The sequence below is a fragment of the Aotus nancymaae genome, unplaced genomic scaffold (genome assembly GCF_030222135.1).
Source record: "Aotus nancymaae isolate 86718 unplaced genomic scaffold, 86718_ANA_hifiasm-v0.15.2.pri h1tg000019l, whole genome shotgun sequence".
Lineage (NCBI taxonomy): Eukaryota > Metazoa > Chordata > Mammalia > Primates > Aotidae > Aotus > Aotus nancymaae.
Window position 1 is genome coordinate 9,634,282 of NW_026988431.1, and position 26,487 is coordinate 9,660,768.

The 26,487-nt window shown below is 38.7% G+C and overlaps 1 pseudogene; it reads left to right on the plus strand.

Annotated features, from left to right (window-relative positions):
• LOC105705568 (nucleophosmin-like) overlaps window positions 1-12,785 on the plus strand; it is a 37,813-nt pseudogene extending 25,028 nt beyond the window's left edge.
• The last annotated feature ends 13,702 nt before the right edge of the window (window positions 12,786-26,487 follow it).

A 26,487-nucleotide genomic window follows, 5' to 3' on the forward strand; every position in this document is an offset into this window, starting at 1 on the left:
ATGGCAGGCCCTCGCTGTGGCGTTTTCATACCAGAGTTAGGCTGAGCCACAAAGAAATCAAAGTATCTAACAGTGTATCTAAGCCTGCATTTCTTTCTCTATTCCTTTCAACTTCTGCTTAAGCAGAAATAAATGGTCAACTATAAAATAAATCATAAAAATAAAATAAAATAAGGTTAGTTTTTTTACGGTCCTCAAGATGGAATACAGAAATTTATAGGCTGTTTTGGCCTGAGTGTAATTGAGAGATGGATTTATTTATCCCTAAGTTTTATTTTTGTCTCCCCTTCTAATTTTGCTTTATTGATAGATGTTGTCCTAGGTCACATTCTCCCAGAAACAGAAGCTAAGCCAAGAATTCAGGTGCAAGTTATTTATTAAGGAAATTCTCCCAGGAGAAACCTGTAAGGGAGTGGAAAACAAGTTATTAGCTGTCTTACAAACTGAGGCAATACAAATCAGAGTTCACAACCATTAAGGCAGAGGGGCTCTGATAAACACCCCCAAATTTAATTATGACCTCTGAAGGATTATATCCTAAGAGTAAGGTTGACTCTAAATAGACCAGGCCTTCCAAAAACTAAAATCCAATTTCAAATCAGCTCAGTGACTGAATTAAAGCAATGTGCTCCTACTTTAACTGCCTGACAGAAACTAAAGAAACCTTCTTTTGGTGAAGATAATATCACCCAAGCAGCTATCATTTTTCAACACAACGTCTTGCAATTAATAAAAAATTTCCTTGTATGCTAAGAGATAGGCCCAAGAGAAAAAAACAGACAATAGAAACAGAACAACCGATGACCCAGATATCAGAGTTATTAGGTATGGGCTTTAAAATAATAAAAATAGTCTGGGCATAGTGGTTCACGCCTGTAATCCCAGCACTTTGGGAGACTGAGGTGGGTGGATCACCTGAGGTCAGGAGTTTGAGACCAGCCTGGTCAACATGGTGAAACCCCGTCTCCACTAAAAATACAAAAAAAAAAAACATTCTAAGCTTAGTGGCGTGTGCCTGTAATCCAGCTACTCAGGAGGCTGAGGCACAAGAATTGCTTAAACCTGCGAGGCAGAGGTTACAGTAAGCCAAGATTACACCACTGCACTTCACCCTGGGTGACAGAGAGAGACTCCATCTCAAAATAAAATAGTGAAGACATCTGTCCCACCCTAACCATCCTTTAATCCTGCATCTCCAAGAGATACAGTAAACACTTTCAGTTCTTTCTTCTGGTGTTTACCTCCAACATATTTAAGCATATCTCAAATGTCATATCCCATATGTCATTTGAGCATATTTCAAATGATATGCTTATGCTGATATCTCTGGATTCATCCATTTTAGACATTATCTATTAACTTCCTATTATGGTTAATAATATCTTAGCTCTCTCACAACTTTCCTGCCTTGCAAATCTCTCTTATACATTCTCACTCCTTTCCCTCCCCTCACACAGTATAGTTACAGCCAATATATGGTTAATTCAGACTCTCCGATGAATTTATAAAACCACTATCAATACTGTTTTCTACATGGCCAGAAATATATATGGTTAACTATAAGTTCCAGTTTATTTTCTCTAGAAACATCCCTCCTAAAGTCTTCCATATTCCCCTGCTCCAAAGCAGACTGATTGCTCTCTAACACTACCACACAGCTATCATCTTGGGACCTCATTATTTGTAAAACTAGGAATTCCTTTATTAATATGCTGTGTTGAACCCCACGTTTCCTGGCTCCCATGTCTTGCTTTTTCTCCTTTTTTTCAATGTGTCTTCTTAAGAAAGTATACATTTGAAATCTGAAATAAAATGCTTGGGATTCGGCATGTCTGAAGATGACCTTATTCTCCACCACTCACATTTGATTGAGTGGTTCTTCGGTGTAGAGAATTCTCATTAGAAAATTACTTGCCTCAAAATTTAGAGGGAAAATTCCCTCCTAATTGTCTTCTAGTTTCCTGTGTGTTGGTTGAAATATCTAAAATATTATTCCAAACTCTTTATGTGTGATCTGTTTTTTAATATCTGAAAGCTTCTAGGATCTTCTCTCTATATCTGAAATTTTAAAATATGCCTTAGGAAGAATATTTTTAAATTTATATGGAGACATAAGTCTTTCAGTTCTGAGAAATCGTCTTGAATTATTTCTTTGATAAGTTTCTTCCCATTGAAACTCTTATCAAACTTTTATTATCAATTTCTGGATCTCCTGTAATGAACTTTAACTTGTTTATCTGTATGACAAATCAACATGTTTCTCCTAGTTTTTTAACAAAATTGAGGTTTTTATGTCCATTTCTTATTCTCTCTGTTTCCTTGATATGATTTGAGAGAGAAGATGGACCTGGAACATTTTACTCTGCTCTCTTTAAACTGGGCAGAACTATATTGCTTTTTATTGTTTATAGAGCCACAATAGCAAAAAAAAAAAAAAAAAAAAAAAAAAAAAAAAAAAAAAAGTTTCATTTAAACTTCCAGTGTGTGGTTCAATGATAGACATTACAAGGGAAAACCACCTCCATACATCAAGAGCTGAGGAAATTCTGTCACAAACACAGTTGAATGTTGTACAATCCTTCAAAAAATCTTCTCATTTCTCTATAATTGAGAGAAAATCTAAGAAAACTTTTTAAGGGAAATATTAATCTTTCTTCTGAACTGGAATATTAGACACTATTTTTAAGTTACTGCAGCACTGAGATTAGAGCCATTTATCAAAAGTTACAGCCCACACTCAAGACAACCTGAAGGGGGAGAGCTGTTGGAAATCCATTCAACTCAGTTCTGACTGACCAAGGCGAACAAGGTTAGGGCACATTTTTCATGCAGGGTCTCAGCAGTGTTACTAACACAGCCACTTCATGCCGGGACACAGTACTTTACAAAGCTATGTAGAAGCCGAAAGCACTTCTACTTTGAAAATGTTTCAAAAGCACTAAAGGGAATTTTCTTAACTACTAAATATAAGTGTTAGAACCTTTCATTCCTTTCACCTTATTTTCTAACTTCTAATTTACTTGAAGGGTATTGGAGAAAGAACTCTTCAAATTCTTGCAATGTGTTTAAATGGCTTTAAAGTAATTAGCTTTTAAGACTTTCTACTCTGTTTGAGCAACAGATGTTATTATGCTTCATTTATCCAGAACACTTGAAGAACGAAGGATCCCATGTAAGTCAAAAACTCCATGGGACACTGCTTTTGGTTTCACCCTCTACACACAGACGCCCAAGTTTTAATCCATTTGGATGAATGTCTTCGGAGCAGAGGGCTCTAGTAAACACCAGGGTATCACTTCGTGCAGGCTGAAACTCATAGGCAACAGGCAGGAAATGCACACATTTATTGTTCACTCAACAGCCCATGGCGAGGCCCCAGTGGGCCAAGCACAGCTGGACACAACTTGCATCTGTGCTACAGGAGGTAGCTTCAGACCTCCACTACTTCCACTTTTTCAGAGGAAGAATAGAACTGTCTCCTAATCAGGACTCACTGTCTGAGTTTGGGTGCCACCTTCACAAGGGAATGCCAGGATTACCAGATGCCCAGCTCTGGAGGCCTTTTGGGAAGTTGTGCTCATACCCAGGACCTTCTACTAGAAGGAGAGGGAGCCCCAGATCCAGAGAGCATAATGCCAGAAAACCTGCTGGGGGTCTGTGGGCTTATTCAGAAAGAAATCTTGGTTTTCCACAGTATTTTTTAAATGATATCATGTTTCTGTTGCCTTCTTATTTGGAGTATGTTATGCCTTTGGAATTTGTACCTGTTCCTGTAGTATCTGTGTCATCTCCCTTGCTGTCACTGACCGTCACTTCTCAACTTGGGATGTCAGACTTCAACTCCTCTAGCTGCTAATCTACCAGGGACTCAGAAAACAAAATATACCAGGGATGTTGAGGTTGTATATAAAATAAGTATACATGGATTTTTGTGAGAACCAGCAAGGCAGCCCTGTAACAAAGGACATGCTCCACTGGATCCAGTACTATCCCTCCAGACCAGTGGTTCTTAAAGTATGGCCCAGGGGTCCCTGCAACTCTTTTAGGGGATTCATAAAGTCACAACTATTTTCATAACAATATTAAAACATTACTTAACTTTTTTACCTTCATTCTGTCATGAATGTAAGTGGAGTTTTCCAGAATATATAACATAAAATATCACAACAAACTGAATCCAAGAAGCAGCTACGAGATTCATCCAGCTGTGTTCTATTAAAACAATGAACAGATTTGCAGGAATGTAAAACAATGCCATCCTCCTCGCTACATTCTTTTTGTTTTGAAAAAATATGATTATTTTTCAAAAAAAATTTATGCTAACATATAATGGGTTTATTACTGTTATTTTTTCATTAATGCAGAAATATTTTTTATTTTTCTCAATGCTGATTTCAAGTACAGCCTATATTAATAGCTACAACTCACATAAACAAAAATTATTTGGAATTCTCAACAATTTACAAAGAGGAGTTCTTGAGATCCAAAAGCTTCAGAATCACTGCTCTAGATAACCTCTTTTGAGAAATACATCCCAATGGATTACTTCCTGTAACATACCAAGAGATAAACCACAAAATCTTGGCCCAGTGACACACCAGGGTTTTCTTTACAAATGTTTTAACTCATGTTAAATTTCACAACATAACAGAAGAAGGGAGATGATTGGAGATAACACAATCACTTGATAAGATTCACAACTCAAAAAAGACCTGGAAATTATTTCTCAAAGCTGTGCAGAAGGTGAAGTCTCAGAATGTTTCAAAGCTGTGAAATGCAAAGTCACTTAGGAAAGTAATGCCAAGGATATAAACATTCTACTTATGTGGCCTTTCAGGGTAGCCACACACATAGCATAGGCTATTGATTTTTTTAAATTAGTATCGTTTTCCACATAATGGAAAGAATTGTGAATGTACTTTTCTATGAGGATTCTGTTTACCTACAGTCAGCCCTATCATTTGCTTGCTTACACTCCATGCTCTTCCTTCCAACATGTCACTGAAGGCAACTGGGAAATGACCATTTGTTCCCATTACAGCAGGTACAACTTTCATTTTAGTAACTTGATTTTAGACATGGAATTATTTAACCAATTGATTTTCTTTCTCTAAGAATTATTCCAACTATGAAGTTTATTTTTATAAATAATGAAATTTGAGTTGTCATAAAAGGATTTTTAAAAAAGTTGAAAGCCAACCTTGAATACAAATCATTACAATCTTTTTTTTTTCTCATATTCAAGTTGCAGATACACTCTAACACTACTGTGTAGTTAATTTAAAACAAATGTTGTTGGGAAAAAACTTTTTATGAAACATTCTTATCAAATAAAAGCAGAAACACAAAATATCACACACATTAGAGAATTATGTTCCTTCCTTAGAGGTAAGTGACTTAATCAGGAATCTTAACTATTCAAAACAAAGACAGAACCCCACAGAAGATAGACCCTCAACCCCTCTGCAAAATCAGAAATTTAATCCCAAACTCCATGTATTTAAGCCACAGCCCTTTATGAGAAAATTCTTTGAATTTTCACTTTGAATGAATTTAGCCTTAATTTTGACCAGGGATCAGCAAACAAGGACCTGTAGATAAGCGCAGCCTGCAACCTGCTTTTGTAAATAAAGTTTTACTGAAACACAGTTGTTCATTTGTTTCCATATTGTCTATGGTTGCTGTTCCACTATACCAGCAAAGCTGAGTAGTCAAGAGAGAAACAGAATGGCCTGCAAAGCCTTAAAGATTTACTATTTGGCCTTTACATAAAAAGTTTACATTAAAAATTTAGACTAAATTTTAAGAAAATAAGAAATTCTATTTTCTAACACACAGTAGATTGGAAACAGAAAAAGATGGTAGAAGAAAGAGATCCTTAAACTGAGCTTGCTGACCTTAGTAGGCAGTGATCACTGTTGGTCTGATATCGAGGAAAGTGAGTTAAGCGCTCTGGAAGGAGTCCCTATGACTGAACTGTCAAATAAGTGAGCTTTGGAAGCCCCCTTGCCTCAATGGCAAACAACTCTGCAGGGCCAACCCTGCTCCAGAGCTCCCAATTGGGGAGCTGAAGCCCTGGTTACAACCATGTTCAGGTCAGCTTCTCCCTCTACCCAATTCTGTCGTCCTCACTTCCTTTCAGGTGTCTCTCCCAAAAGCAATCATTCTGCAAGCAACTACTCACTTCAGTGTCTGTTTCCAAGAAACCCAGTCAAAGACTGTGTATAAAGGACATGGCAATTGGCTTTTGCCTCAGTCTTTAAGCCTTCAAACAGCTAAATAAACACTTGTGGATCACCTCCTAGACTCATGGCACTACACCAGGCACTACACCAGGCACTAAGATTGCATCTTGCGATGCAATCCCTGCCCTCAAGAATCTGACAAATTACATATTGTCTATGGCTGCTGTTGTTCTACTTAAGGTGATTAAAACTACCTAAGGATAGGATATACTGCTTAAGGTATTATAAGATAAGGTTCATTGTCACCACCACTGTAGATGTCTTGGGAGAAGCAACTAGGGATGGAGGTTCCATCAGCTGCCCAACATCCAGTTGAGGAAAATGGACAGATGTAATGGAAACAGTGTTTGTCCAGCAGCTTCGAAGATGGAGTAGGAGTTTAAGATGGGTGAAAACAACAACAAACATAGGAAGAAACATATGGAAGAGACTAGATGCGGGAACAAAAAGTGAAGGTTGTATTTTGGAGATTTAGCCACAGTCCAGTTTGTTTGAAGCTTGGAATGGGGCAGGGGAAGACTCTGTTTGAAAGATACGTTGAAACAAGCTCATGGAAGTTTTTGAACAGTAAGTCAAAGAGTTTATTTAAATTTGTTTTCTTTTCTGGTTTTTTTTTTTTTTTTTTTTTTTTTTTTTGGTTTGTGTGTGTGTTTGTTTGTTTATTTGTTTGCTTTTGAGACAGAGTTTTGCTCTCATTGCCCAGGCTGGAGTGCGATGGTGAAATCATGGCTCACCGCAACCTCCGCCTCCCGGATTCAGGAGATTCTCCTGCTTCAGCCTTTCGAGTAGCTGGAATTACAGGCATGCACCACCACACCAGCCTAATGTTGTATTTTTAGTAGAAACAGGGTTGCTCCATGTTGGTCAGGCTGGTCTTGAACTCCTGACCTTAGGTGATCCATCTGCCTTGGCCTCCCAAAGTGCTGGGATTACAGGCATGAGCCACCACACGGCCAAAGAGTTTATTTAAAACAACAGGAAATAATAATGATTTTAAGCAGAAGCAGGGTGACCATTGATTTTGCCATCCAAGCTAGCAATTTTGAGAGCCAAAGATGGCATTATCAATTACTGTCTAGGAAGACAGATGTAAACCCAGACTATTCCATGCAAATGAGGATGGTCACCTGAGACGGAGGACAATGTAATTAGAGCTGTCCTTTAATATAATTAATGCAGTGGTGTATCAGTTACCCATCGCTATAGAACAAACTGCTCCAAAAGACAGTGACTTAAAACAAGAATCACTTATTAACTCTACATTTAGTGAGTTGGCAATTCAGACAACACTCAGGCAATTCTTCTGCTGTCCTTGCCTAGGCTTACACAGCTGCAGTCTGCTGCAGGTGCTGACTGGTCTATGTAGGCTTAGCTGGCATATACAGCAGTTGGTGCTTGCAGTCAGATGGTGGTGAATGGCCACTGAATGATGTGACTCCAATAGACCAGCCAAGTTTTTTCCCATGGTACCAGAAGGGGTCCCAGCAGCCAAAGAAGGCAAGCCCCTATAAGCAAACCCGTCTGAAGCCTCTGCTTGTGGCATATTTCCTATTGTCTCATTGGCCATAGCAAATTAAATAGCCGAGAACAGAGTCAGTGTGGGAGGGCACTACTCGGGCTTAAGGATAGGGAATAGAATTTCACTGGTGATTCTGCAAACATTCCACCACAGATTGTAGTGTCTGAGCTGGATCGAAGGAATAAGACTAAACATGGAGAAAGCAATTCAAAAATAATTATGATAGGGATCATATTTCCAACATTACTTTGTGATATTCAAGGCATTCTACATTTATTACCTATGCAACTCTTACGCATTCTTATGAAATAATTATTATCCTCATTTTGCAAATGACAAAACTGAGGCTTAGAGAAATTCAATAACTTTAGCCAAGATTACAAAGCTCATAAGTGGTGTAGGCAGGACACGGTGGCTCACACCTGTAATCCCAGCACCTTGGGAGGCCGAGGTGGGCAGATCACTTGAGGTTGGGAGTTCGAGACCAGCCTGACCAACATGGTGAAACCCAGTCTCTACTGAAAATTCAAAATTAGCCGGGCATGGTGGCACATACCTGTAATTCCAGCTACTCAGGAGGCTGAGGTAGGAGAATCCCTTGAACCCAGGAGGTGGAGGTTGCAGTGAGCTGAGATTGCGCCATTGCACTCCAACCTGGGCAACGAGAGCAAAATTCTGTCTCAGAAAAAAAAAGTGGTGTAGCTTGATTCAAACCCAACCAAACTGGATCCAGAGCACAAACACTTACCTAGTCATACTACCGCCTTGCCACTAAGCCAATGTAAAAGGGAAAATGAAAGTCTGAAGCAGTGTGTTGGCAGTGAGAAAAGGAGGGTTTGAGACATAAAATCAGTAGAATTTACTAGCTGGATGTGGGAGTTAAGAAAGAAGGATGACTCAAAGATGATTCAGATTTCAAACCAGCATGGCAGAGGAAAGCATGTGAAACAAGATGTTAAATTAGAAGTTTTGACTGAGGCCCCAAGATACGTAAGATACCAGATACCAAAGGAGATGTGTGAGACAGACCAGCTAAATACAAATACAAATTAATTTAGCTGATACGAAATACAAATTTGCAAGTGAAATGCTGGAAAGTCAGTTATACACCTCTCGGGGATCCTCTTTCAGTTCAAGGACATAGAAGACCCAAGAGAGTTGAAATCTGAGAAGAATTTGCGAGAATGTATTTGGAAGACGCCCTGCTGTGAGGAGTAGCCAGCCATCTAAGGGAAGGTATAAGAGAAACTTTCCCTTCACTCTAACACAGTAACAGGGCCTTGATGGACATTGCTCAGACAGTTTGACATGGTTCAGACTCTGCCTGAGAAAACGAGAGCCTTCTTTAGATACAGACTAAGGAGCCATTAACTGGGTAGTAATTAAACTTTCCTCAGATCAAAGGCATAGGAATCCTGGGGATCAGATGTGGAACCTGCAGCAGGAACGTGAGCCTCGGGCTATTATAAAAGGGATCTTGCCCTAGAGAATGGCCTTCCAGGCCCGGGGAGCCCAGCAGTAATAGCCTGGAGAATGTATTAATACTTTAGAGTCAGTATCCTTGGGGATCAGCAGTTGCCATTGATGGAGAGGCATCATTCACCTCATAGGGGTCATAGAGGAGCCAGAATGGGATTTGCAAAGAGCCCACAGAAGCGCCCCCAAGAAGAAAAGCCAAATATAAACATCTGCCCAGTCCAGAAAGCATGAAGCCATCTCATGGTAATGTCTATTAAGTGAAAATGTACCTTTCCTTACTTATGTCTAGTCTCTTCAATGTTGGTGGATTCAGGAGCAGCAGCTGGGGAGTCTAGGACGAGGTGAGTGAGAAAAGTAGAAGCTGATCATACCCCAAAGGAATGTCCCCCGGCCCCCACAGCTAGCCCTCACCGGGCAAAGAAGTGCTTAAATGAAAACTGGTATGTTAAGGTCTTAGACCCGACATTCTAATTTGTGTATCAAGACTGTGTCTTGTGAAAGGCTTTCTATTATCTAAGAATGAATAGAGGAGTTATCAGCCTCCTCTATCCCCAGCAGAAGATAAACCACTTACTTGTTCAGAAGTTAAAAGAAACAGTAAGTGACAAAAATAACTCTTGGTTTATACCCTGAAACTGCTGTCCATTTAACACATTCATTAACAGAAACCGGGAAGTAAAGAGAAGTAGCTGATTTGAAGAATTAAAAAAAATATGGTAGAAATGAGTTTGCATCTTGGCAGGGAGGTCGAAGCTAGTGACAGAAATATAAGGGTCATCTGCTTAGAAGTGGTAACTGATGCTAGGGAGTAGTAGGTATTGGAGGGAGAAGGTAGAGGAAAGAGGGTCAGGACAAAGTTTTTATTGATGGTTACAGAAATTAAAAAAGGCTTGGAAAATTCACTAACAATAACTCAATATGGCATCAAGTGTTAATGAAGGACCACTAGACACCAGTAAACTCTCCCCGAGCATAAATAGCAGGCATGGGTGGTGTAACCACTCTCTAGTCTCATGCCTCTCTCCTGAAAAGCCGTATGTGAGGAAGCCAGGCCTAAGCATTGAATCATCAATGAATGGCTGACTTGGCACAGTGGCAGGAAAGCTAATGGGCTAGTATCCAGGAAAGGGCCAAAAGTCAAGAAGTTACAATGTGAATGCAAAGAATAGCCAGCAGAAGAGAGGACATGAGAGAAGGGGAAAATACACCATGGTTAAGAGGACAATTCCAAGTTTCAGATCCTGAGAGTGGTTCCATTTCAAGTGATGATGAGATTGATGCCCTGAAGGGCATACAAGAGACATGGAGCTGGGGCTTCAGGTGTTAAGAAGAGTCACCAGGAGGAACATCAAAATCACCAAAGATTATGGCAGGAGATTAGGCAAGGAGAAAGATCATTAAGTTTGCTCTAAAGTCAGCCAATTTGGCTGGGCTCACACACCTGTAATTTCAACACTTTGGGAGGCTGAGGCAAAAGGTCAGAGGAAGTTAAGGGTGTAGTGAGCTATGATTGCACCACTGCACTCCAGACAGGTGACAGAGTGGGACCCTGTCTCTAAAAATAAATAATAAAAAATAAAGTCGACCAATTTGTCTAATGCTGCTTAAGAAGCAGAAAATTAAGGGTCATATTTTTTAAAGATTTCCATTTTTAAAAAATATATACAACTTTTAAATTAGAGGCATTAAAATGATTGAGCTTCCCTGGTGATAGAGTGTTCATGGCAAAAAAAAAAAAAAAAAATACAAATTTTAACAATTAAATAAAAGGATTAAGCTTCCATTATCTGTAGAATCCTCTAGACCCCAGATGATACTGGAAGATATGAGCATTACTGAAACTTTTTAAGATTATCTGAACTGACAGATAATCTGAGATGATCTGTAGAAGAATCAAAACTCAATGTATCTTTAATCATGGCAAACTAAAACTGTTGAAAAAATGCACAACCCTCAGTCTTCATTGGTTTTACATTTCAGATAATCTTTCGGTGATTTACCATTGCTATCTCAAGGCTTAAATTAATTTTATGGCATTTCTACTATATGCCAGGCATTGCCAATATAAAGATAAATAAATCTTAAGAAGAAAGAGTTTACTGGCTGGAGTTGCCAGACTTAGCAAATAAAAATACACGGTACCTTGCTAAATTTGAACTCAGATAAACAGTGAAAAAATTTTAATGTAACTATGTCCCAAGTATTGCATGAAACATTTATTCTATAAAAAAACTATTTGTCATTTGTCTGGAATTCAAATTTATCTGGGCATCCTATATTTTATCTGGAAATTCTAATTTAGTCCTTTTTTGTCTGCAATAAAAGGGCTTTAGCCAGAAGACATTTTGAAAGTAGTAAAAGAAACAATTACAAACTATGCTTTGCTTATTTTTTTTTTCTACATACAAATTCAGTGGATTGCCAACTGTTTCTATTGGTCTCAGTTACGCAGGACAGAATCTGGTCACTCTAACCAGCCCTTGATAAGATAACCTCCCTAGTCATATGGCTTTATGGTACACTGTACATTCTCACAGGGATACAGCTATATTCATCTAGGGTAAAAGCTAATCTGTTATAATAAAAACAGTGGGGAGAGGCTAAGGCTGGCAAGGCCACACCCAATGTGGCCTTCTCACATCTCTATGTCAAGTGTCTGCTCAAATTGTTACCATTTACCTGCCAGTGAGAAAGGAGAAGAAAAAAAGTAGAGGGGAGCCAGTTTTCATTGTGAGGCCAGGACCTGAACGCGGCACCCATCACTTCTATGAGCCTCGGCTGAATGGCATGGCCACTCCTAGCTGTAAGGGAGGCTGGGAACTGCACTGCCCTCTCCAGCCGCCTGCCCTGCTACTACTCCAGGATGCCCTGGGTTACTGAAAAGAAGAGGATAAATGGGGAGGGAGGCAATTAGAAGTCTCTGCCACTGCCTATCACAATGGTAATTAGATCTTTAGTGTGTAATTATTATGACTCCCTTCCCTATCTAGACTGTAAACTCCATGAGGGCAGGGGTATCCAGCTAGTCCACCACTTTTCTCCAGGACCTACAACCCTTTCTTAAAACGTTTCACAAATGTCTGTGGAGAAAAGAGAGGAAGGGGTGAAATAAGAAAAACGGAATGACTCTCCCCAAGGTCTTTGCCTTCCAGTCTCTGTGCTTAAACTGGAGCTCTATGAGGCCCTCCCCTGGCTTCTTCCCACTGCCCTCACCTGAGGATTCAGCTCTGCTCTACTCTCCTCCCTCCCTGTCTCTGGATCCTGGAGGACAGCATCTGCTCTCAACTATATAGACCCAAAAACACTCTGTGTGGCTCCATCTGTCCACATGGGCATTTGACTCACACTGGCCCAGCCAATGAACAATGTATATATACCTTTGCTATATGACCCTCCTCCAAACATCTGTTTTGACAGGAGCCTCAGAGAAGCATTGTGATGACCCCCTCAGTATCACAGAGGAGCACTGTGACCCCCTCAGTATCACACGAGATTCTAATTCTAATTTTGCCACAACTTCCAATGAACAAACTTCATTTTGAAGGGACTGACAGGAGGCTCCAACTGGCACTTCATGTGCCTACATTCTATATGGGGTGGAATTTTCCGATTGCCTAGAACAGCTGCAATGACTAAGATGTGAGATAAAGTTTGAGTCTTTAAAACATTGTACAGCTTAACAGAGACAGTTAGACATTTGGAGACAGACAGCTGTATGTTCATGTACCATCTCAACCACTTTTTAGCTGTGTGACTTCAGAAAAATCACTAACCTCTATGAATCTAGATTTCCTCATCTGTAAAACATGAATAAAATAACACCTACTTATGGGTTTTTGTGAAGATTGAGTAAACTATATGTTTTATTCAATGTTTGGTATTAGTGAGTGTGATGGTTGTTGTTGTTGTTTTTAATGGCCATAAATCCTTCACGCTACTCCCATTAGGAGGTGAAATAGATCTCTTCTCTTATTGACTTTGGGTGGGCTTATGACTGCTTTAACCAATAGAGTATGATAGGAGTGATCTCCAAGGCTAGAGCAAAAAAAAAAAAACCTTTCAGAGCTGCCTGGTCTCTTGAGATTCTTGCTCTGGAAGGAGTCAGCTCCCACGCCCACAGCCTGACTAGCCTAACATCACCGTTGATGGAGCAACCACGTGCAGGTACTCCAGGCAACAACCCCCTGGAGCTCCCATCGGACAGGTAATGGAAACAGGCAGCCACATGAGTAAGCCAGCTTCACATCCAGCCCAGGAAAGCCTTCAGATGCTGAACAGCTGGCCGCAACCCCAGCAAGAACCACTCAGCAAAGCCCCTTCTAGAGGCCTGGCCCACAAAATCATGAGCAAAATAAAATGGTTTATACCGTGACATGTTGGGTAGTTTGTTACACAGCCGTAGTAACCAGAGCAATGAACAACAGTGAATGGTAGCATACACTAATATGAACATAGTTTCTAAATCATGTAAGTCATAGAATCAGGCCTTTCACTTTCCAGCATGTGAATACTGGGGGGCATGGCAGCCAAGAGCTATCCTGGCTGAATCAGTCTACACTTATAGTGACCTCTCTTCACAGCCTAGTTTCTTTCCATTCTCTGCTAGGTTTCCTGTCTAACTTCTAGATCAAGAAAGTCTGGATAAACTTCAGATAAACACTTTAAAATTATTTCCTGGAAGCTCACCAAACTGAACATGTGAATCCTCCCCAGTCTGCACAATTGAAAACAAGTTATATAATTTCTGTTTCTCAAGGCGGAAAGGGCTTTGCAAGACTGAGAACACTGAGACTGTTGCCTGTCGTCTGGAATCACATTTTAAATAAACAGACAAAGTAAACTGCATAGAAATGATGAATAATGAAATGGTAGAAATAGAAATTAAAGAGCAATGGGGACTACAGAAGCTATTTCTGTCTCTCACTGAGAATTCCTCATGGCTTAGGTTAAATGTTTATTTCTAAGGGAGTGGATTATTTTTAATGTCTGTGAACAGAACGCCTCCATGACATCCATTATTTCCAAATGCTTAAGATGTGCTTCTCAGATCTAAACGTCACTGAAGGACCGAGGAACAGCTCGAGGCTCACGCTAAGTGCGTATGTTTTTCTTTCAGCTATTTGTTCCATCAGCTATCTCAATTATTTATAGAATTCATTCTCCAATGAGGAAGTTATTTTCTGTAGAGACTAGAATTATTTTAAGTTCTATTTTTCTCCTCCTGTCTGCCTTCTTGACTGGTCAATGCTCCCCAGTCCATCTATTTAGGACAGCATCCTCTGGGATGGAACTTGAAGCTTATAGAAGACAGAAAACAAACAGAGATTAGATCTCAGCCTCACAAATATATTTGTGGTTGTGTCTTCTCCTCCTAATCTATACTTTCCGGGTGCCTTGTGACATATTTAAGAAACATTTGCAGATGTGTAAGTATTTTTAAAACATTCAGGATCCTGAGATTGTTCTAGCAAACACTTTAAAATAGTCATATGAATATCTAGAAAAATAAAATTAGATTGTTAGTGCCCTAGTGTCTTGGTCCCCAAACTTTACTGATTACCAGACCACTCAGGGAATTTATAAAAATGCAGATTCCTGGATTTTGTCTCAGAAAAATGGAATTAGACTCTCTGAGAGAGGGACCCAAGAATTCATGTATATTAGATGTTCCCAGGTGACTTGATGGCCTGCTAACTTTGCTACTCTCAGCCCAACTGCAGCTATGCTCCGCCAGAAAACCTCATGAGGAAGTGGCTGTCAGCAAGCAATGTGTGGGTACTAGGGGAAGGTCCACCATTCACCCAGACACTTCCCAGTGCCTGAATAGGACTACGCAGGCCCTCCTTCCATTTATTCAAACAACAAACATCTTTTAGGGGTCTAATATAAGTGAATTATAAGAAGCCAGGGAACAGAATGCAACTTTCTCTGCCATCAAGAAACTCAGAATCTACTCAGTCAGTCATTCATTGATTCACCAAATGTTTATTAAGCATCTACTATATACTGTTCTAGACAATCAAGATATAGCGGTAAACAAGCATAGTTCCTGTCTTCCTGGAATATGGTATTTAACACAGTTTACTTCCCTGTTTTAAGAAGATAAACAGGTAACATATAAGCTTGGCTTTGACCATTGCATTAAGGAGTTCTTAGACAGAAGGAATACCTAATTTGCATTAACCTCAGCATGAGTGCCTCCTTAAATTCTGCATCCTAGACACCTTACCTGCCTCATCCTAGTTCCAGTCATGAAGTTCAGTGGTGTCCTAGATGGGATCACAACGTGTGCAAAGGCAAAAAGATACTCACATGCATGAAGTGTTCTAAAAATAATGAATAATCTAGGACAGCTTAAGTATAGAACACAGGAGGTAGAGGAAGTGGCTGGAGATTTTTAAGTGAATGAAGTGACTTCAGCTGCAATCTCTGGTTTGTGAAGTTCCTTGCATGCCCAATGTCATTCTTCTGTCTGTTTGATAATCGTATTATCATTTTATTTCTTACAAAGATCACTAGGATGATAATGTAAAAATGGGGGTGGGGGGAATGGATCAGAGACCAAGAGACAAAGTCACTATTATAGTAGTATTATAAAAGGGTAACAGCTGGGTACAGTGGCTCATGCCTGTAATCCTAGCATTTTGGAAGGCCGAGGCAGACGGATCATGAGGTAAAGAGATCGAGACCATCCTGGTCAACATGGTGAAACTCTGTCTCTACTAAAAATACAAAAATTAGCTGGATATGATGGTGCGTGCCTATAGTCCCAGCCACTCAGGAGGCTGAGGCAGGAGAATAGCTTGAACCCAGGAGGCAGAGGTTGCAGTGAGCCCAGATCATGCCACTGTACTCCAGCCTGGCAACAGTGCGAGACTCTATCTCAAAAACAAAACAAAACAAAACAAAACAAAAAAAACGGGTAATAAATATTTGAAATGAGGCAGTGTCCTAAATGGAAAGAAAGCCTTGGTACTCAAGGTTACAAGGATGTAGGTGAGAGAAGAAAACTCTAGGACCACCAAAGTTGAGGAATCTAATTATACCCTTCTAACATAAGTGAATTATAAGAAGGCAGGGAACAGAATGCAACTTTCTCTGCCATCAAGAAACTCAGAATCTACTCAGTCAGTCATTCATTGATTCACTAAATGTTTATTAAGCATCTACTATATACAAACAAAGGTAATAAAGTAAACTGGCCTGTTTCATCCCTGTCACTGCCTGAAGGGAATCTTTTTTTTTTTTTAGTTTTTATAATTCACTATCACAGACTAGTTCTCACATAGGCTTGTGGTCCAAATTCATACTAACAATGTGGTAAACACAACACCACACACATACACACACACACACACACACACACATCACTCAAGTATAGAAGTTAAAGTTACTCCTGGGTTAGCAGTATGCCAAGGCAAATGGAAGAACCAAACACAAATCCTCACTGGAGTAACTTCATCATCCCAGGCTTCAACAAATTCTCATAAAATTCCAAGGAAAATGAACAGCTCACAGTATAAAATGCAAAACACAGTGAAACACCGTATCATGAATGAGAGCCAGGAAAAACAATAGAACATACAATCATCCCCATAAAGACTGCCAATATTGGAACAATATGATACTTTTTAAAAATAATAATATTTTATGTGGTTAAGGAAATAAGACAACTTTGAAAATATGAACCAGAATGCATCTCAGAGAGATAAAGAGACAGAAACATAAAATAATGGTTTGAAAGCTTGGAGGATAGTCTAAAGGGTCTACCATGTGTCCAGTTAGAGCTCCAGGAAGAAATAATAGAACGAGGAGGAGGTGCTACTCAAGGAAACCATGGCTGAGACTTTTCTAGAACTGTCAAAAAGCAACAATCCTTACATCAACGTGTGGGGTGTTTTTAGAAATTCTCACTGAAACAAATCAATGAAGCTTCAGAAGGCAAAATACAAAGAAAAGACTATAAAAAGAAAGAAAAATGATTTCCTACAAAGACGATTATAGTTGAATTGACAAAAGCAAAAATGAAAGCCAAAACACAGTGAAACAATATCATTATTGTATATGGAAAGAAAATAACTATCATCTTAGATTTTCTTGCTTAAAGAAACTCTTTTCAAGAACAGGAAGGGGCTGGGCGCAGTGAGTCATACCTGTAATCCCAGCACTCTGGGAGGCTGAGACAGGGGCATCACATAAATCCAGGAGCTGGAGACCAGCCTGGGCACATGGCAAAACCCCGTCTCTACTAAAAATACAAAAATTACTCCGGTGTGATGGCACATACCTGTAGTCCCAGCTACTCGGGAGGCTGAGGCATGAGAATCACTTGAACTGGGGAGGCAGAGGCTGCAGTGAGATCGTGCCGCTGCACTCCTGCCTGCTGGGTGAGAGCCAGACTCTGTCTAAAAAAGAAAAGAAAAAACAAGAACAAGAAAGAAAAAGTCAGTGTTAAACAAACAAAAACTGAATGAGTTTACCATCAATAGATCTTTAATAAAAGAAAATTCTAAAGGACTCAAGCTTAAGGAAAAATATCCCTGATGCAAGATCTGAGATTCAATAAAGATAGTGAACAAAAGATATGAGAAAATATATAAGGAAATATAAACAAACATTGACTTGTAAAATAATAATATAGAAGACAGGATAAACCCAAAATACAAAACACATTGTAGTAAGTAACATGAGAGAGGATGATCAGAATTATAATATTCTACCATGAATGTATTGTTAGGAAAGAAGGCAAAATAGATATAAACTTCAGACTTTGTTAAACAGACTGTTTAACAAAGTCTAAAGTTTATATCTAGTTAAAATATAAATGGTATGCTCCATCTCTGCAGGATTAAAAAAATGAAATAGGGGGTTTCTCTTTGTTTGAGTCCCCCCTCCCTCTGTCTCTGTATGGGGAACTGTTTCCTTCTTCCTTCCTTCTTTCTTGCCTAATAAACCCTCTACTCCTAAAAACCAAAAAAAAAAAAGAAAAGAAAAAAGAAAAAGAAACAAAATATAAATGGTAGTTATCAAAATAATAGACATAAAACACAGGACTTCTAAACAGAGGGGCAGGTGTAATGGAATAAGGAAAAGTGGAATATGTATATTATTTATATATACACACATATAATTTGTTCCTCTTTTGTTTATATATATATATATAGAGAGAGAGAGAGAGTCACAATAAATAAATGTAGCTAAAGTCTTTAACTGAAAAATAAAGAGTCTCAAATTGGATTTTACAAACATTCAGCAATATGTGATTAAAAACAAACACACCTAAAACATAAGGACACAGAAGGTGAAAGTAAAAGAACTGAATATGAATCAGGGTCCCAGAAGAAAACAGAAAGCACACACAAAAGGGTAATTGAAGACCAGTGTGTGTAGGGGTGAAGGTTCCTGTAGGGAATGATGAAGTACCCAGAGACCTGCAAGAGCAGGAAGCTGTTACCTCTGGGTTACTATCTCTGGGCCTAAAAGAGCATGGGGAAGGAGCAATTACTGAAAACAGGAAATTGCTGCTTGAAGCTATAGCGGAGCCACTGCTAATTCACAGAAACGCAGGAAGGGACCCAGAGGAATAAACACCCAGCTTCCCTTGTCTCCTTGTTCTGCACTCCCACTGGTGGTCCTCATTGGCCAACCCCAACCAGAAGCCAAGGAATGGAGCCAAGATTATGCTGTAGAAAGGGAAGGAGTAGAGAGGGAGCCTGGAGGTTCAAATAAAGAATATTCAACATACCAGAAGAAAGTTGTCACATATCCCTGCTAACATAATACAATATACACTTCTAAGCCAAAAACATTGCTAAAGAGGATCACTACCGATATGGCTTGGATTTGTGTTCCTGCCCAAATGTCATGTCGAATTGTAACCCCCAATGTTGGAGGGGGGGCCTGGTGGAAGGTGATTGGATCATGGGGGTGGACTTCCCCCTTGCTGTTCTCATGATAGAAGTCTCACAAGAGCTGCCTGTTTAAAAGTGTGTGACACTTCGCCCATCTCTCTTCCTCCTGCTCCCACCACGAAAGGCATGCTTTCTTCCCTTCACCTTCTGCCATGACTGTAAGTTTCCTGAGGCCTTCACAGGAGAACCCTGTACAGCCTGCAGAACTATAAGCCAATTAAACCTCTTTTCTTTTTTTGAGACAGAGTCTCACTCTGTCACCTAGGCTGGAGTACAATGGCATGATCTTGGCTCACTGCAACCTCCATCTCCCAGGTTCAAGCAATTCTCCTGACTCAAGCTCCGGAGTAGCTGGGATTACAGGCATGCACCACCACACCCAGCTAATTTTTATATCTTTTGTAGAGACAGGATTTCGCCATGTTGCCCAGGCTGGTCTCAAACTCCTGGCCTCAAGCAATCTTCCCACCTTGGCCTCCCAAAGTGCTGGGATTACAGGTGTGAGCCACGACACCCAGCCCTCTTTTCTTTATCAATTACCCAGTCTCAGGTATATCTTTATAGCAGCGTGAAAACAGACTAATACAACTACCTAATAACAAAAGATTCAGTTTCTCAAGAAGATAAAACAATTCTATACCTGTATGCTTCTAACGACATACCCTCATAACACAAAACATTGCCTGAAAAACAAGAAAAACTGACAGAACTATCAGTAGAACAAAAAAAGAAAATACTGTTTAAGTCATTTATAAATTGAGCTGATCAAAACAAAGAAAAGAAAAAAATCATAGAAGATTTGAAAAGAATAATTAACAAGCTTGATCTCTTGGGCATGTAGAACATCAAACAGGAGACCAGGAGCAGTGGCTCATACTTGTAATCTTAACACTCTAGAAGGGCGAGGTGGGTGAATCCCTTGAGCCCAGGAGTTCAAGACAAGCCTGGGCAACATAAAAAACTTATAGAAACTATATTTATAGAAAATATATTTTTTATAGAAACTCTGTATCTATAAAAATATACTTTTTATTTATTATTCAAATTTATTTATTTTTGTTTCTTTTATTGAGATGGAGTTTCACTCTTGTTGCCCAAGCTGGAGCACTATGGTACGATCTCGGCTCACTGCAACTTCTGCCTCTTGGGTTCAAGCAATTCTCCTGCCTCAGCCTCCCAAGTAGCTGGGATTACAGGCACCCACCACTACACCTGGCTAATTTTTGTATTTTTAGTAGAGATGGGGTTTCACCATGTTGTCCAGGCTGGTCTCAAACTCCTGACCTCAAGTAATCCATCCACTTCAGCTTCCCAAAGTGCTGGGATTACGGGCATGAGCCACCACACCCAGCCTACAAAAAACATTTTTTAAAAAATTAGCCAGGCGTGGTGGTGCACACCTGTAGTCCCAGCTACTCAGAAGGCTGAGGTAGGAGGCTCACTTGAGATCAAGACATTGAGGCTGCTGTGAGCCATGATCATGCCACCATACTCCAGCCTCGGTTATAGAGTGAGACCCTGTCTCAAAAAAAAAAAAAGAACATCAAACATGATAAACAGAAAATGCACATTCTTTTTAAGCACACATGGAACATTCATGAAAATTGATCAGAGGCTGGACCACAAAGCTATCCTCCAATGTCAAAGGATTTGGCAATATACAATCCTCATCTTGTGACCAAGATACCATGAAGTTAGAAATCAATAGGAAAAAAGATAACTAGAAAAACAGTTTTACATATTTTTAAGCACTCTTCTAAACTATACATGCAAATATATATGAGATGCAACTAGAGTATACTTAGAGGGGGTTTTATATATTTTAACATTTATTTTCAAAGCCAAGGCTAAAAGTTATGGAGCTAAACACCCACCTGAAAAGTGTTAGACTCTTTACCCTCCACATTCCACCCAAACTCCTCACTGGTTTCCTGTCTCACTTAGAGTAGATACCAGTCCTGTGTGGTCCTACAAAACCATGATGCTCAAGTAGCTTCCCTTACTACCTGCATTACTGCTATCCAGCCTCACTGACCTTGATGTTGTTCCCCTCTTCCAGGAGATAGATAGCCTCACCATCTCTCCCTCACCTCTGTCAGGTCATTCTCAGTGAGGCCGTGCAAACCTCCTCTCCTCCACCTTCCTTTATTTTTCCCTATAGCACATGCAACACAAAAGTCTGCTGACATGTAAGCTCCATGAGCACAGAAATTTTTTGGTTTTCTGTTGTTTTGCTAACTGGTAGGTATCTTTGACATCCAGAACCGGAACCTGACACATAGAATGTAATGAGTAACTACATGTTGAATGAATAAGGAACAAAAGTTGAATGTATGTAGGAACTATAGAATCAACTCCAAAATAAAATAAATGACAGATTAAAGACAAGAGCAGACACTTATAAGGGAAAAAGCTAAAAATAAGGAGAATTAGCAAAGCTAAAAAATAGTTATTAGAAAAGATACTAAAATAGGCTGGGCATGGTGGCTCTCGCCTGTCATCTCAGCCCTTTGGGAAGCCAAGGCGAGTGGATCACTTGAGGCCAGGAGTTTGAGACCAACGTGGTGAAACTTCATTTCTACTAAAGATACAAAAATTAGCTGGGCCTGGTGGCACGTGCCTGTAATCCCCAGCTGCTCAGGAGGCTGAGGCAAGAGAATTGCTTGAACCTGGGAGGCAGAGGTTTCAACAAGCTGCAATCACACCACTGCATTCCAGCCTGGGTGACAGAGTGAGACTCTGAAAAAAAAAAAAAAAGAAAAGAAAGGGAGAGAGAGAGAGAGAGAGAGAAAGAAAGAGAGGGAGGGAGGGAGGAATGAAGGAAGGAATATTCTAAAAAAGAAAAAAGAAAAAAAGAAAAAGAAAAGACACTGAAATAGACAAATGCCTGTCAAGCCTAGACAAGAAAAAGGAAGCCCCAGAAAATAATGTCAGGAATGGAACAGAATACATAACTACAGATGCTGCCAAGATTCAACAGATAAAACGATATTGCAAACAATTTTATGCCAATAAATATTAAAATTGAGATGAAATATATATTTCTAAATTAAAATAAAACTAATCAAGACTAACCCAACAAGAACTAGAAACCCTAGATGATTCCCTATAAATCTATGTTTTAAAAGAGAAACTAAACAAAACTTTCTGTGAAAAAAAGATCAGGCCCAGAAAAATTATTTGTCAAATTCTATTACATTTCAAGAAACAGATCATGTAAATCTTCCACAAACTCTTCCACAAAGAAGAAGAGGGAATTCTTCACAACCCATTTTTGGAGACTGGCATACCATGAGACAGCAACCTGATAAGGACAGCAAAAGATAGAAAAACTGTTATTAAAATAGGCCAGAGGTGGTGGTGCACACCTGTAATCCCAGCACTTTGGGAGACTGAGGCAGGGGGATCGCTTGAGCCCAGGAGTTTAAGACCAGCCTGGGCAACATGGTGAAACTCTGTATCTACAAAAAATATAAAACTTAGCTGGGTGTGGTGGCATATGCCCGTAGTCTCAGCTACTTGGGAGGCTGAGGTGGGAGGATTGCTTGAGCCCAGGAAGTCAAAGCTGCAGTAAACCCACCTCTGCACTCCAGCCAGGGTGACGAGTAAGACCCTGTCTCAAAAAAAAAAAAAAAAAACTGTTACTAAAATAGATGCCAAAATCCTACATGAAATATCAACAATTCAAATCCAGCAATGTGAAAGCAAGATAATCTACAATGACCAAATTAGATATATCCCAGGATGCATAGCTGGTTTACTATTAGGAAATTAAATAACATAATTTGCCATATTAAAATCTGAAAGAAAAGCGACATGGTTGTCTCATAGATGTATTAAACATGTACAAAAGCATGCAATAAAATTCAACTTTCATCCACATCTACAAATAAATGACTGAAATTAATGAGTTTGTAATAGTAAATATATATTATCTAAAGTCAATGTAATACCAAATGTATATGACCTTTATCTTTTCTGGAACAGGTTGGATCATAGACCAATGGAACAGAAGGAAGACTAGAAATAGATCAATGCAAGTCAGTGAAGAAAGCATGCATTATTTCCACAAATGCTGCTGGAAATAAATTTGAATGGGAAAAAAATGAAACTAGGTCACCACGCCATGCACAAAAATTAATTATGGCTCAATTAAAGACTGAAATTATAAAGGCAAAACTATAAAACATACAAAGTACAATACAGAAACATCAATATATGACTTTGGAATGGAAAGATTTATTAAATAAGATGTAAAAACTGTTAATTATATAGAAAAAAATTGATAAATTTGACCACATTAAAATTAGGAATTTCTATGCTTGGGATTTGTTTGTGTTTTCTTTGAATCTCCTATAGCACCAAGGACAGTGCCTACACACACTAGAAATGTCTCTTCTATGTTCCAAGGCTGGCTCCTCCAGCAGCATGCCAGATTCCATTTTCTAAATTTCTCTCTTCAACTCTTACCTTCTTTGGGTTCTATTTCCAATGGCTTTTTTTCAGCCTCAAGACATTACCCCTTCATTATAAGATAATCTTCCCTTGACCTTGGGCCCCTAAGTTGCTAATTTGTTTCTCTTGAAAAAGTGGTTTAGGATCATGGTCTCCAAGTTCATTTCTCAACCCCCTGCAGCCTGGTATAGGCGAAAGTTAATAATAAAAGGAAATCTTGTTTACTCAAAATCCAGGTTAAAAAAACAAAACAATAATATTTTACGTATACCATCCTAATTCAATTCCCCTCCTCTCTGCTCTCCTCCCACTCTCCACTTCCTAATTAGAATCTACTATGCAGAATTTTATAATACTTATGTCTATGCTTTTCCTCATAGCTGTTACAACCTATGTATTTCTAAGCAATATGTTCTTTCATTTTCTTTTTTATATTTGCATAACTATATATCACTGTCTTGTTTACCTTTCTTATTTAAAGGGGCTCACTGTTATGTTTTTGAGATTTATCATATTGATGCATATATTGGTAGTTTATTTATTTTCTTTGCTGTATAGTATTCCATTAAGAAAAAATTAATACAAATTCTAAGGATAGAAAGCTAGGCCCTGTTTACTGGAGAAAGAAGACAAGGCCATCAATGACTAAAGAATAGGAAGCAAAGCAATAAAGTTGTAAAAGACAAAGAAAGACTGAGGAACTGTTCAAGGAGACTTAAGAGGAGCAATACAGAGACCAAAGAGTTAAAAATATTTGGCTTTTCAATGGACAAGAAGTCATCCAGAGATACAATCAATAAGGAAACATCAAGCTTAAACTATACTTAATGCTAAATTGACCTAACAGATATATACAGAACCTTCCATCCAACAGCGGCAGAATGCACATTCTTCTCAAGTGTACATAGAACGTTCTCTAGGCTAGATCATATGCTGGGCCACACAACAAGCCTGAACAAATTTAAGAAGGCTGAAATAGCATCAACTCTCTTTCTAACCACAATGGTATAGAAATAGAAATCAATAACAGGAGGAATTTTTGAAAATTTATATATACATGGAAATTAAACAACATGCTCCCAAATAACCAATGGGTCAAAGAAGAAATTAAAAGGAAAGTTTTTAGAGTATCTTAAGACAAAAATAGACATACAACATACCAAAACTTATGAGGTGCAGCAAAAGCAGTTCTAAGAGGGAAGTTTATAGTAATAAACGTCTACATTAAAAAAAGAAAAAAGATTAGAGGCCAAGGCAGGAGGATCATGAGGTCAGGAGTTTGAGACTAGCCTGACCAACATAGTGAAGCCCTGTCTCTACTAAAAATAGAAAAATTAGCCTGGTATGGTGGTGCACACCTGTAATCCCAGCTACTCAGGAGGCTGAGGCAGGAGAGTCACTTGAACCCAAGAGATGGAGGTTTCAGTGAGCCAAGATTGTGCCACTGCACTCCAGCCTGGGAGATAGAGCAAGACTCCATCTCAAAGAAAAAAAAAAGAGGAAAGATCTCAAATAAACAACCTAACATTACACCTCAAGAAACCAGAAAAAGAAGAAAAAAACAAGCCCAAAGTTAGTAGAAGGAAGGAAATAATAAAGATAAAAGCAGAAATAAAAGAAATTGAGACTAGAAAAACTACAGAAAAGATTAGTAAAGCTAAGAACTGGCTCTTTAACAAAAAAAATTGTCAAAACTTTAGCTAAACCTGAGACTAAAAGGGAGACGACACAAATAAAAGCAGAACTGAAAGGGAATACATTATAATTGATACTGCAGAAATACAAAGGATAAGAGATTACTATGAGCAATTATACAACAACAAATTTAATAACCTAGAAGAAATGCATAAATTCCTAGACACGTATACCCTACCAAGACTGAATCATGAAGAACTAGAAAATCTGAACAGACCAATAATGAGTAAGAAGATTGAATCAGTAATAAAAAGCATCCCATCAAAGAAAATCCCAGGATCTAATGGCTTCACTTCTGAATTCTATCAAACATTTAAAGTAGAACTAATATCAATCCTTCTCAAACTCTTCCAAAAAAATCATAGAGGAAAGAATACTTCTAAATTCATTTTATGAGGCAAGCATTACCATTATACCAAAACCAAAAAAAAAGGACATTACAAGAAAATAAAATTACAGGCCAATATCTTTGGTGAACATAGATGCAAAAGTTCTCAACAAAATACTAGCAAACTGAACTCAACAGCATTTTAAAGGGATAATTCACCATGATCAAGTGGGGTTCATCCCACGGTTGTGAGGATGGTTCAACATACATAAATCTCTAACGGTGATACACCACATTAACAAAATAAAAGACAAAAACTATATGATCATCTCAACAGATGCAGAAAAAGCATTTGACAGAGTTCAGTATCTTTTAATGATTGAAAGCTCTCAATAAATTAGATATAAATGTATCTCAATACAATAAAGGCCATATATGACAAGCCCATAGCTTTATACTCAATGGTGAAAAGTTGACAGCTCTTCCTCTAAGAGCAGGAACAAGATAAGCATGCCCACTTTCATCATTTCTATTCAACATAGTACTGGAAGTCCTATTCAGAGAAATTAAACAAGAGAAAAAATAAAAAGCATCCAAGCTTGAAAGAAAAAAAAAGTTAAATTATCCCTGTTTTCCTGATTAAATAATATTATATACAGAAAACATTAAAGACTCCATTAAAAAACTATTAGAATGAATAAATTCAGCAAAGTTGCAGTATACAAAATCAACGTACAAAAAAAATCAGTAGTGTTTCTAGATATACACTAACAAGCAGCTATCTAAAAAAGAAATCAATGAAACAATCTAATTTATAGTGGTTACCAAAAATATTAAATACAGTTGATCCTTGAA